Consider the following 20,214-nt stretch of genomic DNA (forward strand, 5'->3'; position numbering starts at 1 on the left):
CTTACAGGATTACTATCAGGAATACTGCTGCTGCCACCATGGGAAACTAACCCCAACTTCTGTCTTTCCCTCTCTACTCTTAGAGACTCCCTGTCTGAGGCCAACTGCTGCTGTCTCAGCTTTAGTCTGGCCTCTTCCAACCTCAGCTTTGTGAGTTCCCTCTCTATGATGTTGTCCTCAGGGTGGGAGGGTTGGGAATTCTGGAACACAGAGGAAATATGTGAATGTGCAGAAGTGGACCTGTCTCTAACTACCTGAACCCTAGTTACCTGGCCTTTTGGAGTGAAAGGTGCCCTATTATTGTATGACCCCCTCCCACTACCAGTGTCACTAGGTGGTTTGTCAGCTGGCAGGTCCTTGGAGGAACCCTCCCCAGAGTCCTCAGTGCCCTCCCCTGATTCTTGCTGGGTAGCCTCCTCCTCTACCTCCTGATCCTGGGATGGGCCAGACTGGTTCTGGTCACTTTCTATGAGAAGGCTAAGGAGAAGATCTTTTCTAGGGTTCTTTCCAATGCTTAAACTTCTTTCTATGCAGAGACCCCTCTAACGTTTAAAGTTTAAACTACCATAGGTTGCCTGAACAACTGTGGGAGTGAGCACTACTGCAGACATAGTTATAAGAAAGAGTTTAAGATAGATAAAAAAAGTTTTTTAGAACTTTTAAAGGAAAGAGAAAAACTTTTCAAACTTTTCAAAACGTTTCAAAACTTTTTAGAAACTTTTTAGAACTTTTTTTAGAAAGAGAGTTAAACTGTTTAGATTAACTGTGTATATTTTTAAGTATTTGGAATATGTTTTTCTTATGAAAGGCACCAATGACAAAGTGGTAAAGCAGTTACAATTACTTATCCCACTGCTGCACCACCAATGTAGGAGGCTGGCCTGGTTTATAGTGGGTACCTGATGGTAATTACACCTTGTGCCAGGTCCAGTTATGTCTTATTAGTAGATTAGTAGTGTTATAGCAGCTTAGGCTGATAGAGGTAGCTATAGCAGAGCAGCTTAGGCTGAACTAGGAGACATGCAAAGCTCCTACTATACCACTTATATCATAGAGCACTCTATCATAAGAAACACAATACTCAGAGTTACTAATAATAAAGGTACTTTATTTTAGTAACAACGTGCCAAAAATATCTCAGAGGATATACTCCCTTAGGAGGTAAGTAAAATACACAGAATATACACACAAACGAAAATCAGGTAAGTAAACACTTAGAAAAGTAATGCAAACACTGTAGAATACAGTAGGATGCAATAGGCCTAGGGGCAACACAAACCATATACTAAGAAAGTGGAATGAGGACCACTTAGGGACCCCAGGCCTAGTGTAGTGTGTAGAGGGTCACTGGGAGTGTAAGAAAACACTTAGGGTGTTCAAGGTACACCACCCCCAAGACCCCGAAAAATAGGAGTAAAGTGACCCTACTTCCCCAGAAACACACTAAAGTCGTGATAGGAGATTCTTCAAAGACTATAACAGACTGCAAAGCACTGAAGACGGATTCCTGGACCTGAAGACCTGTAAAGGAAGGGGACCGAGTCAGAAGATGTCCCATGGTATGCTGGAGGATGCAGAGTTGTTTCTTTGGAGAAAGTCCACGAAAAAGGGTGCTGCCCGGGCCCAGGAAGGACCAGGAGGTCTCCACTTGGAAGAGGAGACAGAGGATGCCCTCAGCAACAGAGTGAGCACAAGAAGGCAGCACCCGCAGAAGTACTTGAATATGGGTTCACGAAAACTGAGCACAGTGGTTGTCTCAACACTACAAAAGAGGGTCCCATGAAGCCGGTGGTCAACTGAGCAAGTTGAGCAATGCAGGACGGAGTGCTGGGGACCTGGGCTATGCTGTGTACGAAGGATTCCTTGCAAAAGTGCACAGAAGCCCTAGCAGCAACAGTTCATGCATTACACAGGATTACTGTCTGGAGAGGGAAGGCAAGGACTTACCTCCTCCAAATTTGGACAGTTGGACCATTGGACAGTGTGGGTCACTTGGGTCCACCAAATGTCTTTCCAAGGGCCACACTCGTCTGGATGAGAGGGGTCTCAGAGTACTGGTGACGCTGAAGTTTGGTGCCTGCTGGAGCATGGGGAAGATTCCGTCAACCCACAGGAGATTTCTTCTTGGCTTCCAGTGCAGGGTGAAGGCAGATAGCCCCCAGAGCATGCACCACCAGGAAACAGTTGAGAAGGCCGGCAGGATAAGGCGTTACAATGTCGCTGGTAGTTTTCTTGATTTTTTGTTGCAGTTTTGCAGGCGTCCTGGAGCAGTCAGCGGTCGATTCTTGGCAGAAGTTGAAGAGGGAGATGCAGAGGAACTCTGGTGAATACTTGCACGTCGTTATCTGAGGAAAAGCCCACAGGAGAGACTCTAGATAACCCTCAGAGGAGGAATGGCCAACTAGTCAGGTAAGCACCTATCAGGAGGGGTCTCTGACGTCACCTGCTGGCACTGGCCACTCAGAGGCCTCCATTGTGCCCTCACACCACTGGATTCAAGATGGCAGAGGTCTGGGACACACTGGAGGAGCTCTGGGCACCACCCATGGGGTGGTCATTGACAGGGGAGTGGTCACTCTCCTTCTCTTTGTCCAGTTTCATGCCAGAGCAGGGACTGGGGGTTCCCTGAACCGGTGTAGACTGGCTTATGCAAGGAGGGCACCATCTGTGCCCTTCAAAGCATTTCCAGAGGCTGGGGGAGGCTACTCCTCCCCAGCCCTTAACACCTATTTCCAAAGGGAGAGGGTGTAACACACTTTCTCAGAGGAAATCCTTTGTTCTGCCTTCCTGGGACTGGGCTGCCCAGACCCTAGGAGGGCAGAAGCCTGCCTGTGGGTTGGCAGCAGTGGTAGCTGCAGAGAAAACCCCAGAGAGCTGGTTTGGCAGTACCTGGGGTCCATGCTGGAGCCCCGGGGATGCATGGGATTGGCACCCCAATACCAGATTTGGCATGGGGGGACAATTCCATGATCTTAGACATGTTACATGGCCATATTCGGAGTTACCATTGTGAAGCTATTGACATATATGTAGTGCACGCGTGTAATGGTGTCCCCGCAGCCACAAAGTCCAGGGAAATTGCCCTAAACTATGTGGGGGCACCTTGGCTAGTGCCAGGGTGCCCCCACACTTAGTAACTTTGCACCTAACCTTCACTAAGTGAGGGTTAGACATATAGGTGACTTATAAGTTACTGAAGTGCAGTGTAAAATGGTTGTGAAATAACGTGGTCTTATTTCACTCAGGCTGCAGTGGCAGTCCTGTGTAAGATTTGTCTGAGCTCCCTATGGGTGGCAAAAGAAATGCTGCAGCCCATAGGGATCTCCTGGAACCCCAATACCCTGGGTACCTAGGTGCAATATGCTAGGGAATTATAAGGGTGTTCCAGTGTGCCAATTAGAATTGGTGAAAATGGTCACTAGCCTATAGTGACAATTTTAAAGGCAGAGAGAGCATAAGCACTGAGGTTCTGATTAGTTAAGCCTCAGTGACATAGTTAGTCACTACACAGGGACACACATTCAGGCCACAACTATGAGCACTGGGGTCCTGGCTAGAAGGATCCCAGTGAGACTGGCAAAAACAAACTGACATACTAGTAAAAATGGGGGGAACATGCCAGGCAAGATGGTACTTTCCTACACACTGCACACATAGCACCAATACTTTTTTATTGTGTGTAGAGTGTGAAGAAGAAGAGGTTTTATCCCCACCCCCAGAAGAGTGCTGTGGACCTGAAGAAGGATCTTTATGTTTATGTTTCCCCCATGCTTGTCCTGTGATTGTTCACCATATTTCTTCTTTTCTTTGTCACACCCTGCATGAGCTTTTCTGCTCACCCTTGTTCTGACCCATTTGTCTGCCTTCTTACCCAATTCTTCGGGAGAGGTCAGATCTGAGTCCACTACATACTGGTGTTAAAAATCAGACACACAACTATTCAATATATGCTCTCTCAAAATCCGATTATATAGACCCTGGTAATCAGACACTTTGCTGCCATGTAACCAACCTTCTAAAGCTTTGACAGATCAGTCCTCAAAGTCAACCCAAGCTTGTGATGATTCATTCGTGGTTTCCCTGAACTTGATTCTATTTTGCTCTGTGGTGAGCCCAAAACCATCAATGAGTGCATTTTTCAAAATGTTGTAATTGTCAGAGTCCTCCTCCCTAACAGTGAGGAGTCTGTACCTCTCTTTATCAAAGAAGGACAACCAAAGAATAGCAGCCCACTGCCAATGAAGGACCCTTTGAACTTTACAGGCCCTCTCAAGCGCAGCAAACTACTTTTGGATATCATTCCCCACCTTGTATGGGGGAACAATTTGGTTTACGATTCTTGAGTTAATGGTGTCCTCCCTGACCTCATAACTTCTGAAACTACAGTTGTTGCTGCCACCATGGGGAACTAACCCCAACCCCTGTCTTTCCCTTCCTATAGCTAAGGCTTCCCTGTCTAGGGCCAACTGTTGCTGTTTCAACCTCATTTTAGCCTCTTCTAATCTCAGCTCTCTGACTTCCCTATCTAGGGAGTTATCCTCAGGATTGGATGTGTGAGACCCTTCAGAGACTGAGGTGATATGGTAATGAGCAGAGGCAGATCTTTCCCTGGCTTGTGTAACCCTAGTAACCTGGCCTCTAGGTGTGAAGGGAGCTCTACTTGTGTGACCCCCTCCCACTGACAGCTACACTACATGGTTTGCTAGTGGAAAGATTGTGTGAAAGACCCTCTCCTGAATCATCAGCCTCATCTCCTGATGCTAAAGGACTAGAATCCCCCTTTCTCTCCTCTACCTGGTTACCGGACTGCCCCTGGTCACGCTGGAGCAGGAGATTTAAAAGGGCATTTTTGTTAGGGTTCTTCCCAATCCCTAGGCTTCTCTCTAAGGAAAGCCCCCTCGAACGTTTAAAGTTTAGGTTCTCATAAGTGGTTTTGATAACCCTAGGGATAGCCTCAGAGGAAGACATAGTGATAGAAATGTTAGAGTAAAGTGAAAGGAAAGAAAATACCTACTTTATCTAACTTTTAGAATTTTAGAATGCAAGTGCAACTACTAGGTATGCTTTTGTATAGCCCCAAGTACAGAGTACACTTTCCTGTGAAAAGCACCGGTGACAGAGTGATAAGGCAATTGCAAGTACTGATCCCACCGCTACACCACCAATGTAGGAGGCTGGCCTGGTTTGTAGTGGGTACCAAATGTACTTACACCTAATACCAGCTCCAGTTATCCCTTATTAGTGAGAGGTAGTCAGTGTCTAGAAACCAGGTGGGAGAAAGTAGCCTCTTTCTAGCCTTGTTACCCCCACTTTTGGCCTGTTTGTGAGTATATGTCAGGGTGTTTTCACTGTCTCACTGAGATCCTGCTAGCCAGGGCCCAGTGCTCATAGTGAACACCCTACGTTGTCAGTATGTTTGTTATGTGTCACTGGGACCCTGCTAGCCAGGACCCCAGTGCTCATAAGTTTGTGGCCTATATGTGTTCCCTGTGTGATGCCTAACTGTCTCACTGAGGCTCTGCTGACCAGAACCTCAGTGGTTATGCTCTCTCTTTACTTTAAAATTTGCCACTAACAGGCTAGTGACTAAATTTACCAATTCACATTGGCATACTGGCACACCCATATAATTCCCTAGTATATGGTACTGAGGTACCCAGGGTATTGGGGTTCCAGGAGATCCCTATGGGCTGCAGCATTTATTTTGCCACCCATAGGGAGCTCTGACAATTCTTACACAGGCCTGCCAGTGCAGCCTGAGTAAAATAACATCCACGTTATTTCACAGCCATTTACCACTGCACTTAAGTAACTTATAAGTCACCTATATGTCTAACCTCCACCTGGTGAAGGTTGGGTGCAAAGTTACTTAGTGTGTGGGCACCCTGGCACATCGTTCAGGGCAAATTCCCCAGACTTGGTGAGTGCGGCGACACCATTACAAGTGTGCACTGTACATAGGTCACTACCTATGTACAGCGTCACAATGGTAACTCCAAACATGGCCATGCAACATGTCTAAGATCATGGAATTGTCCCCCCAGTGCCTTTCTGGTATTGGGGGGACAATTCCATGATCCCCCGGGTCTCTAGCACAGAATCCGGGTACTGCCAAACTGCCTTTCCGGGGTCTCCACTGCAGCTGCTGCTGCTGCCAACCCCTCAGACAGGTTTCTGCCCTCCTGGGGTCCAGGCAGCCCTGGCCCAGGAAGGCAGAACAAAGGATTTCCTCTGAGAGAGGGTGTAACACCCTCTCCCTTTGGAAATAGGTGTCAGGGCTGCGGAGGAGTAGCCTCCCCCTCCCTGGAAATGCTTTGATGGGCACAGATGGTGCCCATCTCTGCATAAGCCAGTCTACACTGGTTTAGGGATCCCCCAGCCCTGCTCTGGCGCGAAACTGGACAAAGGAAAGGGGAGTGACCACTCCCCTGACCTGCACCTTCCAGGGGAGGTGCCCAGAGCTCCTCCAGTGTGTCCCAGACCTCTACCATCTTGGAAACAGAGGTGTTTGTGTTGCACACTGGACTGCTCTGAGTGGGTGCCAGCAGGTGACGTCAGAGGCTCCTTCTGATAGGCTCTTACCTCTCTTGGCAGCCAATCCTCCTTCCTTGGTAGCCAAACCTCCTTTTCTGGCTATTTAAGGTCTCTGCTTTGGGGAATTCTTCAGATAACGAATGCAAGAGCTCATCAGAGTTCCTCTGCATCTCCCTCTTCACCTTCTACCAAAGGATCGACTGCTGACTGCTCAGGACGCCTGCAAAACTGCAACAAAGTAGCAAGACGACTACTAGCAACCTTGTATCACTTCATCCTGCCGGCTTTCTTGACTGTTTCCAGGTGGTGCACTCTCTGGGGGTATCCTGCCTCCTCTCTGCACCAGGAGCTCTGAAAAAATCTCTTGTGGGTCGACGGAAATCTTCCCCCTGCAACCGCAGGCACCAAAAGACTGCATCACTGGTCCTCTGGGTCCCCTCTCAGCATGACTAGCGTGCTCCCCGGAACTCAGCAACTCTGTCCAAGTGACTCCCACAGTCCAGTGACACTTCAGTCCAAGTTTGTTGGAGGTAAGTCCTTGCCTCCCCACGCTAGACTTCATTGCTGGGTACCACATGATTTGCAGCTGCTCCGGCTCCTGTGCACTCTTCCAGGATTTCATTTGTGCACAGCCAAGCCTGGGTCCCCGACAATCTAACCTGCAGTGTACAACCTTCTGAGTTGTCGTCTGGCATCGTGGGACTCCCTTTTGTGACTTCGCATGGACTCCGGTTCTCTCTTCTTCCAAGTGCCTGTTCAGGCACTTCTGTGGGTGCTGCCTGATTCTGTGAGGGCTCCCTAACTTGCTGGGCATCCCCTCTGTCTCCTCCTCCAAGTGGCGACATCCTGGTCCCTCCTGGGCCACAGCAGCACCCAAAAACCTCTATTGCAACCCTTGCAACTAGCAAGGCTTGTTTGTGGTCTTTCTGCATGGGAATACCTCTGCAAGCTTCATCGCGACGTGGGACATCCATCCTCCAAAGTAGAAGTTCCTAGTCCTCTTCTTTCTTGCAGAACTCCAAGCTTCTTCCAACAGGTGGCAGCTTCCTTGCACCCTCAGCTGGCCTTTCCTGGGCTCCTGCCCACTCTCGACACTGTCGCAACTATTGGACTTGGTCCCCTTGTCTTACAGGTACTCAGGTCCAGAAATCCACTGTTGTTGCATTGCTGGTGTTTGTTCTTCCTGCAGAATCCCCCATCACGACTTCTGTGCTCTCTGGGGGTAGTAGGTGCACTTTACACCTACCTTTCAGGGTCTTGGGGTGGGCTATTTTTCTAACCCTCACTGTTTTCTTACAGTCCCAGTGACCCTCTACAAGCTCACATAGGTTTGGGGTCCATTCGTGGTTCGCATTCCACTTTTCGAGTATATAGTTTGTGTTGCCCCATACCTATGTGCTCCTTTTGCAATCTACTGTAATTTTACACTGCTTGCATTACTTTTCTTGCTATTACCTGCATAATTTTGGTTTGTGTACATATATCTTGTGTATATATCTTATCCTCATACTGAGGGTACTCACTGAGATACTTTTGGCATATTGTCATAAAAATAAAGTACCTTTATTTTTAGTACTTCTGCGTATTGAATTTTCTTATGATATTGTGCATATGACACCAGTGGTATAGAAGGAGCTTTACATGTCTCCTAGTTCAGCCTAAGCTGCTTTGCCATAGCTACCTTCTATCAGTCTTACCTGCTAGAAACACCTCTTCTACACTAATAATGGATAACTGGACCTGGCACAAGGTGTAAGTACCTCTGGTACCCACTACAAGCCAGGCCAGCCTCCTACACCAGGGTGTCTAGAGGTAGCTGTAGGCAGATCAGCCAAGGCTGAACTAGGAGACTTGCAAAGCTCTTGCAATACCACTGTAGTCACACAGTACTTACACACATGAAAGACAATACTCATTGTTACAAAAATAAAGGTACTTTTTTTTAGTCACCTAATGTCAAAAATACCTTCAGGACTATACTCCTTTAGGAGGTAAGTATAGTAACCAAACACAGGTAAGTAAATGGTCTGAAAATAGTGCAAAGAGTGAAAATCAGAATAGGTTGCAATGGTCCTAAGGGGAACAGAAACCATATACTAAAATAGTGGAATGTAAAAGTTGTTTTCCCACCTAGGCAAGTGTAGTGTGTAAAGGGGTACTGGGAGTGTAAGAAAACACCAAGATAAAGTAAAATAGCCCACCTCAGAGCCCAGGAAATCCGGAGTAAAACACAACAAGTTTCCTAAAACACTAGAAGTCGTGATAGAAGATAATGCAAGAACCTGAAGAGACTGCAAGACATCAACAATAGATTCCTGAACCTGAGGACCTGTGGAAGAAGGGGACCAATTTCAAGAAGCACTGAGGAATCCTGGGAGAATAGGAGCCCCTGCTGACCCGGATGAAGGTGCAAAAGTGGAACCACCAGTGAGAACACAAAGTCAATATTGCTCCAAAGACAACAGATGCAGGTTCCTGCTTGGTGCAGAAGATGTCCCAAGCCAGATGGATGAATGAAGTCTGGTTTGCATCGCTGGATTCTGCTAACAAGCCTTGGCACACGCAAAGCTTGAGGTTAGCGGAAAATGGCGCTGCCCAGGACCTGGAGGGACCTGGTGGCCTCTACCCAGAAGTGGGAGGCAGAGGGGGCTCTCAGCAACTCAGAGAGTCCTCAGAAGACTATGCTGGAGTCCCATTGGATGGGGACAAAGGAGGTGCAAATGGAGGCCCATGTAGCACGACACAAAGGATTCCCACGCCGCTGGAGAACCACTGAGGAAGCTGTGCATCGCAGGATGGAGTGCTGGGGGGGCTGAAGCTGTTCATGAATAATTTCTTGGAAGGTCGACACAAGCCTTAGCAACTGTAAGTCAAGCCCTTACCTCGACCAAAGTTGGACAGCTGGACTGCCGGAGTCACTTTAGTCCACCACGCATGTTGCTGGATCCAGGCCTGTCGTCTGGAGAGGGGACCCAAGTCACCGGTCGTTGCTGCGGAGAGGTGCCTCCTGAAGAAGGGAACTGACTCAGTCACAATGTTGTTGAAGTCGTCTTAGCTTCTTTGTTTCAGTTTTGTAGAGTTCTTGGAGCAGTCAGCCGTTGATCGGTCGGTAGAAGATGAAATAAAGGATGCAGAGGATTCCTGCTGTACTCTTGCGATCCAAATCTGAAGAAACACCAAGAGGAGAGACCCTAAATAACCCTAAGAGGGTGGCTGGTCACCTAACCAGGAAAGCACCTATCAGGAGGGGCCTCTGACTCCACCTGCTGGCACTGACCACTCAGATGCTCCCAGAGTGCCCCACCAACTTGGATGCAAGATGGCAAAGCCCAGGGACACTCTGGAGGAGCTCTGGGTACCACCTCTGGGGTGGTGATGGACAGGGGAATGGCCACTCCCTTTTCTTTTGTCCAGTTTTGTGCCACAGCAGGGACTGGGGGTCCCCGAACCAGTGTAGACTGAATTATGCAAGGAGTGCACCATCTGTGCCCTTCAAAGCATTTCCAGAGGCTCTAGGAGGCTACGCCTCTCATGCCTGCAACACCTATTTTCAAAGGGAGAGGGTGTAACACCACTCACCTAAAGGAAATGCATTGTTCTGCCTTCCCAGAATTGAGCTGCTCAACCCGCAGGAGGGCAGAAGCCTGTCTGTAAGGTGGCAGCAGCTGAGGCTGCCTGGAAAACCTCAGAAGGCTGGTATGGCAGTGCTGGGGGTCCCTGGTGGAGATCCAGGGTGCATGCAATTCTGCAACCAATACTGGAATCAGTTTTGGGTACAATTCCCAGTTGTTATACACCTTACATGGCCATATTCGGAGTTACTATTGTGAAGCTGTACATAGGTATTCGCCTATGTGCAGTGCACACTTAAAATGACATCCCCGCACTCACAAAGTCCAGGAAAATGGGCCTGGAAAACATAGGGCACCTCTGCTAGTGCAGGGGAGCCCTCACACACATCCACTTTGCGCCCAGCCTTCATGGTCTGAAGGTTTGATATATAGGTGACTTATACGTGACCTGGTGCAGTGAAAATGGCTGTGAAATAGTGCATGCACTATTTCACACAAGCTGCAGTGGCAGTCCTGAAGAAGCCTTTGTATGGTCTCCTTATTGGTGGCAAAAGAAATGCTGCAGTCCATAAGGATCCCCTGGAAACCCAATGCCCTGGGTACCTATTTACCATATACTAGGGACTTATAACGGGGGTCCAGTATGCAAATTTGGATTGAAATACTGGGTTACCAGCATGTAAGTCCAAATGTGGACCCAGAGAGAGCATAAGCACTGGGGTTCTGGTTAGTAGGACTCCAGTGCCACAGTTAAGCACACTGACAAAAACAGTGAAAGAGATGGACAAGTAGGCCACAAACCATGAGCACTGTGGTCCTGGCTAGTGGGATCCCAGTGACACAGTTAAAACACACTGACAAACACTGACAAACAGGCCAAAAATTGGGGTAACCATGCTAGAAAGAGGCTATTTTCTAACAGGGGAACACAAACGTATACTAAAATAATGGAATGCGAAAGCCGGTTTCCCACCTAGGCAAGTGTTGTGGCGCTGGGAGTCTAAGAAAACACCAAAGTTAAGTAATAGAACCCACCCCAGAGCCCAGGAAAACAGGAGTAAATCACAGTAAGGGGGTCATTCCGACCTTGGCGGGCGGCTACCGCCGCCCGCCAGGCGGCCGCCAATGCGGCCGCACTCACGCAGCCCCCATTCCGACATTCCCGCCGGCCCATTCCGAATGGAGCCGGCGGTGTTGTGGCCGTGCGACGGGTGCAGTTGCACCCGTCGCGCTTTTCACTGTCTGCTATGCAGACAGTGAAAAGCTGGCCGGGGCCCTGTTAGGGGGCCCCTGCACTGCCCATGCCAGTGGCATGGGCAGTGCAGGGGCCCCCAGGGGCCCCAGGACACCCTTATCGCCAGCCTCTTCCTGGCGGTGAAAACCGCCAGAAACAGGCTGGCGGTAAGGGGGTCATAATCCCCAGGGCAGCGCTGCTTGCAGCGCTGCCCTGGCGGATTATCACCGCCGGGGCAGAAACGGCGGAAAACCGCCGGCCCCAGCGGTGCGACCGCGGCTCTACTGCCGCGGTCGGAATAGAGAAGGAAGCACCGCCAGCCTGTTGGCGGTGCTTCCGTCATTCTTGCCCTGGTGGTCTCGGACCGCCAGGGTCAGAATGACCCCCTAAGTTTCCTGAAACACACAAGAAGTTATGATAGAAGATTATGCAAGAACCAGAAGAGACTGTAAGACACCAACGTTGGATTCCTGGACCTGAAGACCTATGGAAGAAGGGGACCTAGTTCATGAAGCACTGAAGAGTCCAGGGAGAACAGGAGCCCCTGTGGAGGAAAGTACCATCTTTCTTGGCATGTTACCCCAAATTTCTGCCTGTTTGTCAGTGTGCTTTTACTATCTCACTAGGATCCTGCTTGCCAATACCCCAATGCTCATAGTTTGTGGCCTATATGTGTTGTCAGTATGCTTGACTGTGTCACTGGACTTCTGCTAACCAGAACTCCAGTGCTTATGCTCTCTCTGTGTACCACATTTGTCACTATAGTTTAGTGACTCCATATTCCAATTCTGATGGCACACTGGACCCCCCTTATAAGTCCCTAGTATATCTTACCTAAGTACCCAGGCGTTGGGGTTCCAGGAGATCCTTATGGGCTGCAGCATTTCTTTTGCCACCCATAAGGATCTCATACAAACCTTTCTTTAGGACTGCCACTGCAGCCTGAGTGAAATAGTGCACACATTATTTCACAGCCATTTTTCACTGCACCAAGTAACTTATAAGTCACCTATATGTTTAACCATCATTTACTGAAGGCTAGTTGCAAAGTTAATGTGAGGGAGGTCACCCTTCCATTAGGAAAGGTGTCCCCACGTGGTCCACGGCCAGTTCCCCGGACTTCGTAAGTTCGTAGACACCATTATGTGCGTGCACTACTGTATAAATATGTCAATACAAATATGTAGCTTCACAATGGTAAATCCAAATTTGGTATTCGGGGGCAAATCTTCCCAGACCTGTTTTTTATATTGCTTTCTCAAATTATTTATTGTTTCCCATGAGGCTGGATGTGCTTTTGCTTTCTTTGAATTATGATTGCCTTTTTTAGCTCACTCTTTAAGCTTGTACATTTAAGCGAGAGGTCAGTTGGACGCCTGCAAGCTTGCCGGTCCATTTTTAGAGGAGATACCTGGAATAACAGCTTTGAGACAAAGATCCTCCAACATTCCTTTTGACTAGCTGCTGACAGGTGGCTTGCTTCTGACAGGCTTCTGGCCAAGTTCGACAAACCGGGTAACAAATCGCTGGTCCACGTTAGTTTTTTTTAGATTAGTAGTGTTAAGGAGGCCAACGTCAACTGGGACATGAGCATGCTTTGGGGAATTATGTTTAACATAATTTTCTGATATGCATGATTGCTTAATATGGTGTTTTTAACTGTAAATTTCTTTAAGTATGGTATTAGAGTAAGAGGTAGAGCAGTATAATCTAAAAATGAACATACATTTGCACTGTAATTCATGTAGTTAGGAGGGGAGTCTTCCTGCATCCTCCCGTTTATTATCCTCAGGGCAAAATTCTCTAAGGTGGTGCCGAGCCGCTCACCTTTGATGTCACAGCATTTTAATACTGGACAGTTCTGAAATTGAATATTCCAAAATGCATTGTCTGTTGTAAGTTTATCATCTTCATCTGGGCTTTAGAATAGATTAGCATTAAAATCGCCTGACAGGATTATCTCCCATGTTGGGTTTACAAATCCTTTCTCTGTTATTGTTAAAATAAATTTTGAATAGAGTATTTGTTTCCCCTCTGGGTTGGGATGTGCATATACATTGCATAAAACAACAAGATGGGTTGCGATTTCCTTCCATTTACTACATTTAATCATTTGAAAGCCAAAGTTGGAGGCGGTAGCTGTTTTGTACGAAAATTTAGTGATGTTGCAATATAAACTGCGAGCCCTCACTTAGGTCGCCAGAATCTTTGTCATTTTTCAGTCTTATGATGATAATGAATATATCATGCCAAAGGGAGTGGTTCCGTTAACCAAGTCTCTTGTAATGTAATAATATCATATGTCTGCTAGTTCTGGGGGAGCATCCCCTCTTGAAGTATTGTTTTGGCCCCTGCAATGTTCCATGTGGGAAGATTAATGGAATCCTACGACTTTTCTTTCCAGTATTTATCTCAAAGTCACCCTTTTTTTGGAGCAATTATGCTGAGACTAACTGTAGGAAAGTACCATCTTGCCTGCCATGTTACCCCCATTTTTACTTGTGTGTCAGTTTGTTTTTTCCTGTCTCACTGGGATCCTGCTAGCCAGGACCCCAGTGCTCATACTATGTGCCATAAATGTGTTCCCTGTGTGGTGCCTACCTGTGTCACTGAGTCTCTGCTAACCAGAACCTCAGTGCTTATGCTCTCTCTGCTTTTAAAATTGTCACTGCAGGCTAGTGACCATTTTCACCAATTCTTATCGGCACACTGGGACACCCTTATAATTCCCTAGTATATGGTACTGAGGTACCCAGGGTATTGGGGTTCCAGGAGATCCCTATGGGCTGCAGCATTTCTTTTGCCACCCATAGGGAGCTCTGACAATTCTTACACAGGCCTGCCAGTGCCGCCTGAGTGAAATAACGTCCACATTATTTCACAGCCAATTACCACTGCACTTAAGTAACATATAAGTCACCTATATGTCTAACCCTCACTTGGTGAAGGTTAGGTGTAAAGTTACTAAGTGTGAGGGCACCCTGGCACTAGCCAAGGTGCCCCCACATTGTTCAGGACAATTTCCCCAGACTTTCTGAGTGCGGAGACAGCATTACAACCATGCACTACATATAGGTCAATACCTATATGTAGCTTCACAATGGTAACTCTGAATATGGCCATGTAACATGTCTAAGATCATGGAATTGTCCCCCCATGCCAAATCTGGTATTGGGGTGCCAGTCCCATGGATCCCTGGGTCTCCAGCATGGACCCCGGTACTGCCAAACCATGCTGAAGTTTGGTGCCTGCGTTAGCAGGGGGAAGATTCCATCGACCCTTGGGAGATTTCTTCTTGGCTTCCAGTGCAGGGGGAGGGCAAACAGGCCTCAGAGCTTGCACCACCAGGAAACAGTCGAGAAAGCAGACAGGATGAGGTGCTAAAATGTTGCTGGTAGTCTTCTTGCTACTTTGTTGTGGTTATGCAGGTGTCCTGGAGCAGTAGGCGGGCGATCCTTGGCAGAAGTTGAAGAGAGAGGTGCAGAGGAACTCTAGTGAGCTCTTGCATTCGTTATCTGGTGAGAAACCCACAGGAAAGACCCTAAATAGCCCTCATAGGAGGATTGGCTACCTAACCAGGAAAGAGCCTATCAGGAAGGGTCTCTGACATCACCTGCTGGCACTGGCCACTCAGAGGTCTCCATTGTGCCCTCACACCTCTGCATTCAAGATGGCAGAGGTCTGGGACACACTGGAGGAGCTCTGGGTCACTCCCCTTTCCTTTGTCCAGTTTCGTGCCAGAGCAGGGGCTGGGGGATCCCTGAACCGGTGTAGACTGGTTTATGGAAGGAGGGCACCATCTGTGCCCTTCAAAGCATTTCCAGAGGCCAGGAGAGGCTACTCCTCTCAGGCCCTTAAAACCTATTTCCAAAGGGAGAGGGTGAAACACCCTCTCTCAGAGGAAATCCTTTGTTCTGCCTTCCTGGGACTGGGCTGCCCAGGCCCCAGGAGGGCAGAAACCTGTCTGAGGGTTGGCAGCAGCGGTAGCTGCAGAGAAAACCCCAGAGAGCTAGTTTGGCAGTACCCGGGGTCCATGCTGGAGCCCCGGGGATGCATGGAATTGTCTCCCCAATATGAGAATGGTATTGTGGTGACAATTCCATGATCCTGGACATGTTACATGGCCATGTTCGTAGTTACCATTGTATAAAGAAGGGGCGCACATAGGACCCCCTCCTAGGGCTTAATAAAGCACCAGGGACCACCCACTCTTCAGTGCAAAATGTAGTTAATATGCAGAAGGGGCTGTGTGGACCCCCTCAGGCCTTGGAGATCACTACCTCCATTGGGCTGCAAAAACAAGGAATGGGGAGCAGCATGCAGATCACCCAGGGTCCTGAGGAACACCACCTCACTGGGGCCAGATATAGTAAATAGAATAGGGGGACCTGCAGACCCCTTGGGCCCACCACCTCCTCAGGTCTAACTGTAAAAAAAATAAGCAGGGGGCTTGTGGACTGTCCCGGGCCAGGGGACTACCACCACCCCAGGACTATTTCATGAGGATGAAAGGAGGGGGACTGTGCGGCCTCCGTCCTGGAGCCATACATGGCCCTGGGGACTGCCACCACCCCCCTGGATTTGCATTTTTAGCAGCTCCCTGCTTGCGGGAGCAAGGATCGCTCCTGCAGGAGGCGTGGAGCTGGCTGGGACTGCGGGGCCTTATGTCTCCCCTGGGAGTTACCATCTAAGTGCACCCAGGAGGACTTGGCTGGGTCTTGGAGAATGAGATCCCCGGGCCAAAAACAGCCTAAGGAGGGAGGCCGTGTGCCACCCTCCCATTTTAAATTAAGTATTTTCCCCCTTGGGGGCCGTCCCGGGGGTCACCAAGGTCCCTCTTATATTTAAAAATTTAACCCTGGGGATGTGGTGCTTCAGGGGGAGTCCAGGGGAACACCCCTTATAATTAGTACATGTAGCCTTGCGGAGGTGGTGGCCCCCGGGGACCTGGGGGGTTCCACGTGCCCACCCTTATATTTAATAAATGTATCCCTGAGGAAGTGGTGGTCCCTGTGCTCTGGGGGGGGTCCACATGCCCACCTTATAGTTAATAAATGTAGCCCCGGGGAGATTGTTGTCCTAAGAGCCTGGGGCGTCTGTCCAGCCCTCCTATATTTATTAAATGTAGGCCTGGGGAGGTGGTGGTTCCCGGGGCCAAGGGGGTCGGTGCAGCCCCCCACTTATATTTAATAAATGTAGGCCCGGGGAAGCGTTGGTCCCTTGATCCCGGGGGGATGTGGGTAGCCACTCCATATATTTTATTAAATGTAGCCCGAGGAAGATAGTGGTCCCAGGGGCGCTGAGGCCCATGCGGCACCCCCAAATTTATATATACAATGTTGCCCCCTTTAACTTCCAATCCCCACATCACGCATGGCCTTTGGCCATTTGTGGCATAGGGTTGGTTGCTTATAGAGGGTAGGCTGCAGGACCCATGGCAGGCCAGGCCCTGCTGCAAACCTGTGCTGTGCACTACTAAAGGCCATGAGTGGCGCAGGCTTTGGAGCTTAAAGATGGTTGACTGCAGGGCCTGGCTGCAGGTCAGGTCCGATGGCCAACTCCTACCACGCACTGCCGAAGGCATGTACGACATGGGGTTGGTGTGGATGAAGAGGGTTGGCCACAGGCCAACCTCCGCCATGCATGGCTGAAAGACGTTTGCGTCGGTGGTTAGATTAACATATGGGGGTCATTACAACATTGGCGGTAAAAGCCGCTTACCGCCGTGCAGAAGACCGCCAATACACCGCCGCGCCCGCGGAAGTCCGCCACAGCTATTATGACCCACATTTCGGAATCCGCCGAAATTCAGTCACCCACACAAGTCCGCCACACCAAAGGTCAGTGTTAAAATGGCTAAAACAAAACCTCCACGCCAACAGAAACACGCCCATGCTATCACGACCCATGAATCCACGTGGCGGTCTTTCAAACGCGGTATTCCATTGGCGGTACACACCGCTGCGCTCAAAATACACACACATCTCCAAAACACTGCCACATTGGACAATTCAAAATACACACACCTGATACACATACAAACAACACTCCCACACACCCAACACAATATAAAACACACACCCACAAACCCCTACGACAACAATTCTGAAAGAAGGCCAGAGAGACAGCACTGATTAGACAATCCCACCACACAGAGGCACACAACACCATCACCCACACACCATCCACGCACAAAACACCACACACCACTACACATCACTACACTCATCACCACATACACCACCTCACACATCACACACACCACCCCATGGCACGCCAAAGACACCCCCGCTTTTCCGAAGAGGAGCTCAGGGTCATGGTGGAGGAAATCGTACGGGTAGAGCCACAGCTATTTGGCTCACAGGTGCAGCACACCTCCATAGCCAGGAAGATGGAGCCATGGCGCAGAATAGTCGACAGGGTCAATGCTGTGGGACAACACCCAAGAAATCGGGAGGACATCAGGAAGAGGTGGAACGACCTATGGGGAAGGTGCGTTCAGCGGTCTCCAGGCACAACATCGCGGTACAGCGGACTGGCGGCGGACCCCCACCTCCTCCCCCACAACTAACAACATGGGAGCAGCAAGTCTTGACCATCATGCATCCAGAGGGCCTCGGAGGAATGGACACTGGTAAGTCAAATCTTAACTATCAGATCCCCCACCCTACCTGCATGCTATCACACACCCCCACCCTCACCCCCTCACCCATCACTCAAACTCCTCACTAATGTACTAAGAACACAAACCACACATCCCAACACCAAGCCCTGCATGACACAACTTAGCATGGTCACCACTCACCAAAGCATGCTCACTGCACATACCCAGAACAACCCCCTAACCATCATCACACAAACCCCCACACAGGAATACTAGCACTGGGGTACACAAAACCCACCCATTGCACACCATGACACACACACATGCAATAATCATGCTCTTATGCCCCTGCAGGATCACGAAGGACTGTCACCACACCGGAGGGTCCAGATATCTCCACTCCACCCACAGAAGAGGCCCACAGTGACGATAGCAGCTCTGCCCTACTGGAGCCTGATGACCAGCCCGGACCATCGTGGGCCTCGGGACAGTCGGTTCCCCTTGCACAGGCACAGCCCAACACTGACCTTCCACCCTCTGGTAACACCAGCACAGCACCCACCCAGCCGGCCCAAACCTCCGTACCCAGGACAGGTCAATCAGCTGTGTGTCCACCACTACAGGGAACCCAGGATAACCCACCACCCCAACAACAACAGGGACCTGGGGGCAGTGGTAGTGGGCACACGGTCTAGGGGACGGAGGCACAGGAACACAGGGGAACTGGAAGTGGAAGGGCTGCTGTGCGACAGGGGGTGGACAGGCAAAGGGAACCCACTCTCGACGAGGCCCTCTCCTCCATCATGGGAGCATACCACCACTCCCAGGAGACGATGGCGACGATCCTGGTCAAGTTTCAGGAGACCCAGCACCTGCAGGAGGAACAGTATTTGGGCTTGAGGGAGGAGCTCAGGACCATCAGCTCCGCCCTGGGCACCATCGTAGGGGTGCTGAAGGACATACAGCAGACCTTGAGGGACACCGTGGCACTCCAAGGGGCCCCTGACACTAGCCAGGACGATGAACTGCCCACCACCTCCGCCGGCGCTAGTGGACAGGACGCCCTGCCACAGGACCACCACACCAGCACCCCACCCCCTGCACACGGACAACCACCACGCAAGCGGTCCCTGAGATCCAGGAACAGGACAGTGCAAGATGGCAAGACCCCCGCCAGGAAATTAGACCACCCTGATTGTCCCCCCACCGTCCCACTTTGTTACCCTGTCCATACTTTAACTGCCCCAGCTCCACTTCCTATGCCCAGATGGGCAGTGCACCTGTGAGACATATAGACTGGACTCTGCCATGGACATTCCTCCACCATCACCCATCACCATTTTACAACCCCCCTCCATTTTTGAGCACTTAAATAAACACCCTTGAACCACAAAACATTCTGGAGTCAGTCTATGATTTTGTAAAATGTATTATCAATGACAGTGTCAAAATGCTTTTTTAGTTGTTAAGGCAACATACCAATGTCACACATCACAAGTCCTTGAAGGATGCATGCAGATGACACACGTTGGTAACCACACCTGTGAAACCGTAATTGAAAGGAACAACTCAGTTACCAAATAATCCTAGTAAATTACACACAGGATAGATTAAGATGTGTGACAGTGAATGTAATGTTAAAAATGAAAATGTTCTCACCTGTGTGTCACTGGAAATATTGCTGTATGACTGACTCCCTGTTGTCATTGTCTTCTTCCTCAGCTTCCTCCTCATCACTGTCCACAGGCTCCACAGGCTCCACAGCTGCCACAACACCGTCATCTGGACTATCCTCCTGCAGAAAAGGCACCTGGTGTCGCAAAGCAAGATTGTGAAGCATCGAGCAGGCGATGATGATCTGGCACACCTTCTTCGGTGAGTACAATAGGGAACCACCTGTCATATGGAGGCACCTGAACCTGGCCTTCAGGAGGCCGAAGGTGCGTTTGATCACCCTCCTAGTCCGCCCATGGGCCTCATTGTAGCGTTCCTCTGCCCTGGGATTCCTCACTGGGGTTAATAGCCAGGACAGGTTGGGGTAACCAGAGTTCCCTAATAGCCAAACACGGTGCCTCTGGAGTTGACCCATCATATCAGGGATGCTGCTATTCCACAGGATGTAGGCATCATGCACTGAGCCAGGGAACATAGCATTTACCTGCGAGATGTACTGGTCTGCCAAACAGACCATCTGTACATTCATGGAATGATAACTCTTACAGTTCCTGTACACCTGTTCACTCCTGTGGGGGGGAACCAGAGCTACATGA

General features: G+C 49.5%; 1 protein-coding gene across 1 annotated transcript in view; it reads left to right on the top strand.

Annotated features, from left to right (window-relative positions):
• The window catches only part of LOC138259478 (cytochrome P450 2C19-like), a 564,007-nt gene that overhangs the window by 207,953 nt on the left and 335,840 nt on the right, over positions 1–20,214 (top strand). The gene's annotated exons all lie outside the window — the stretch shown is intronic.

Source organism: Pleurodeles waltl, chromosome 9 (assembly GCF_031143425.1).
Source record: "Pleurodeles waltl isolate 20211129_DDA chromosome 9, aPleWal1.hap1.20221129, whole genome shotgun sequence".
NCBI classification, from domain to species: domain Eukaryota; kingdom Metazoa; phylum Chordata; class Amphibia; order Caudata; family Salamandridae; genus Pleurodeles; species Pleurodeles waltl.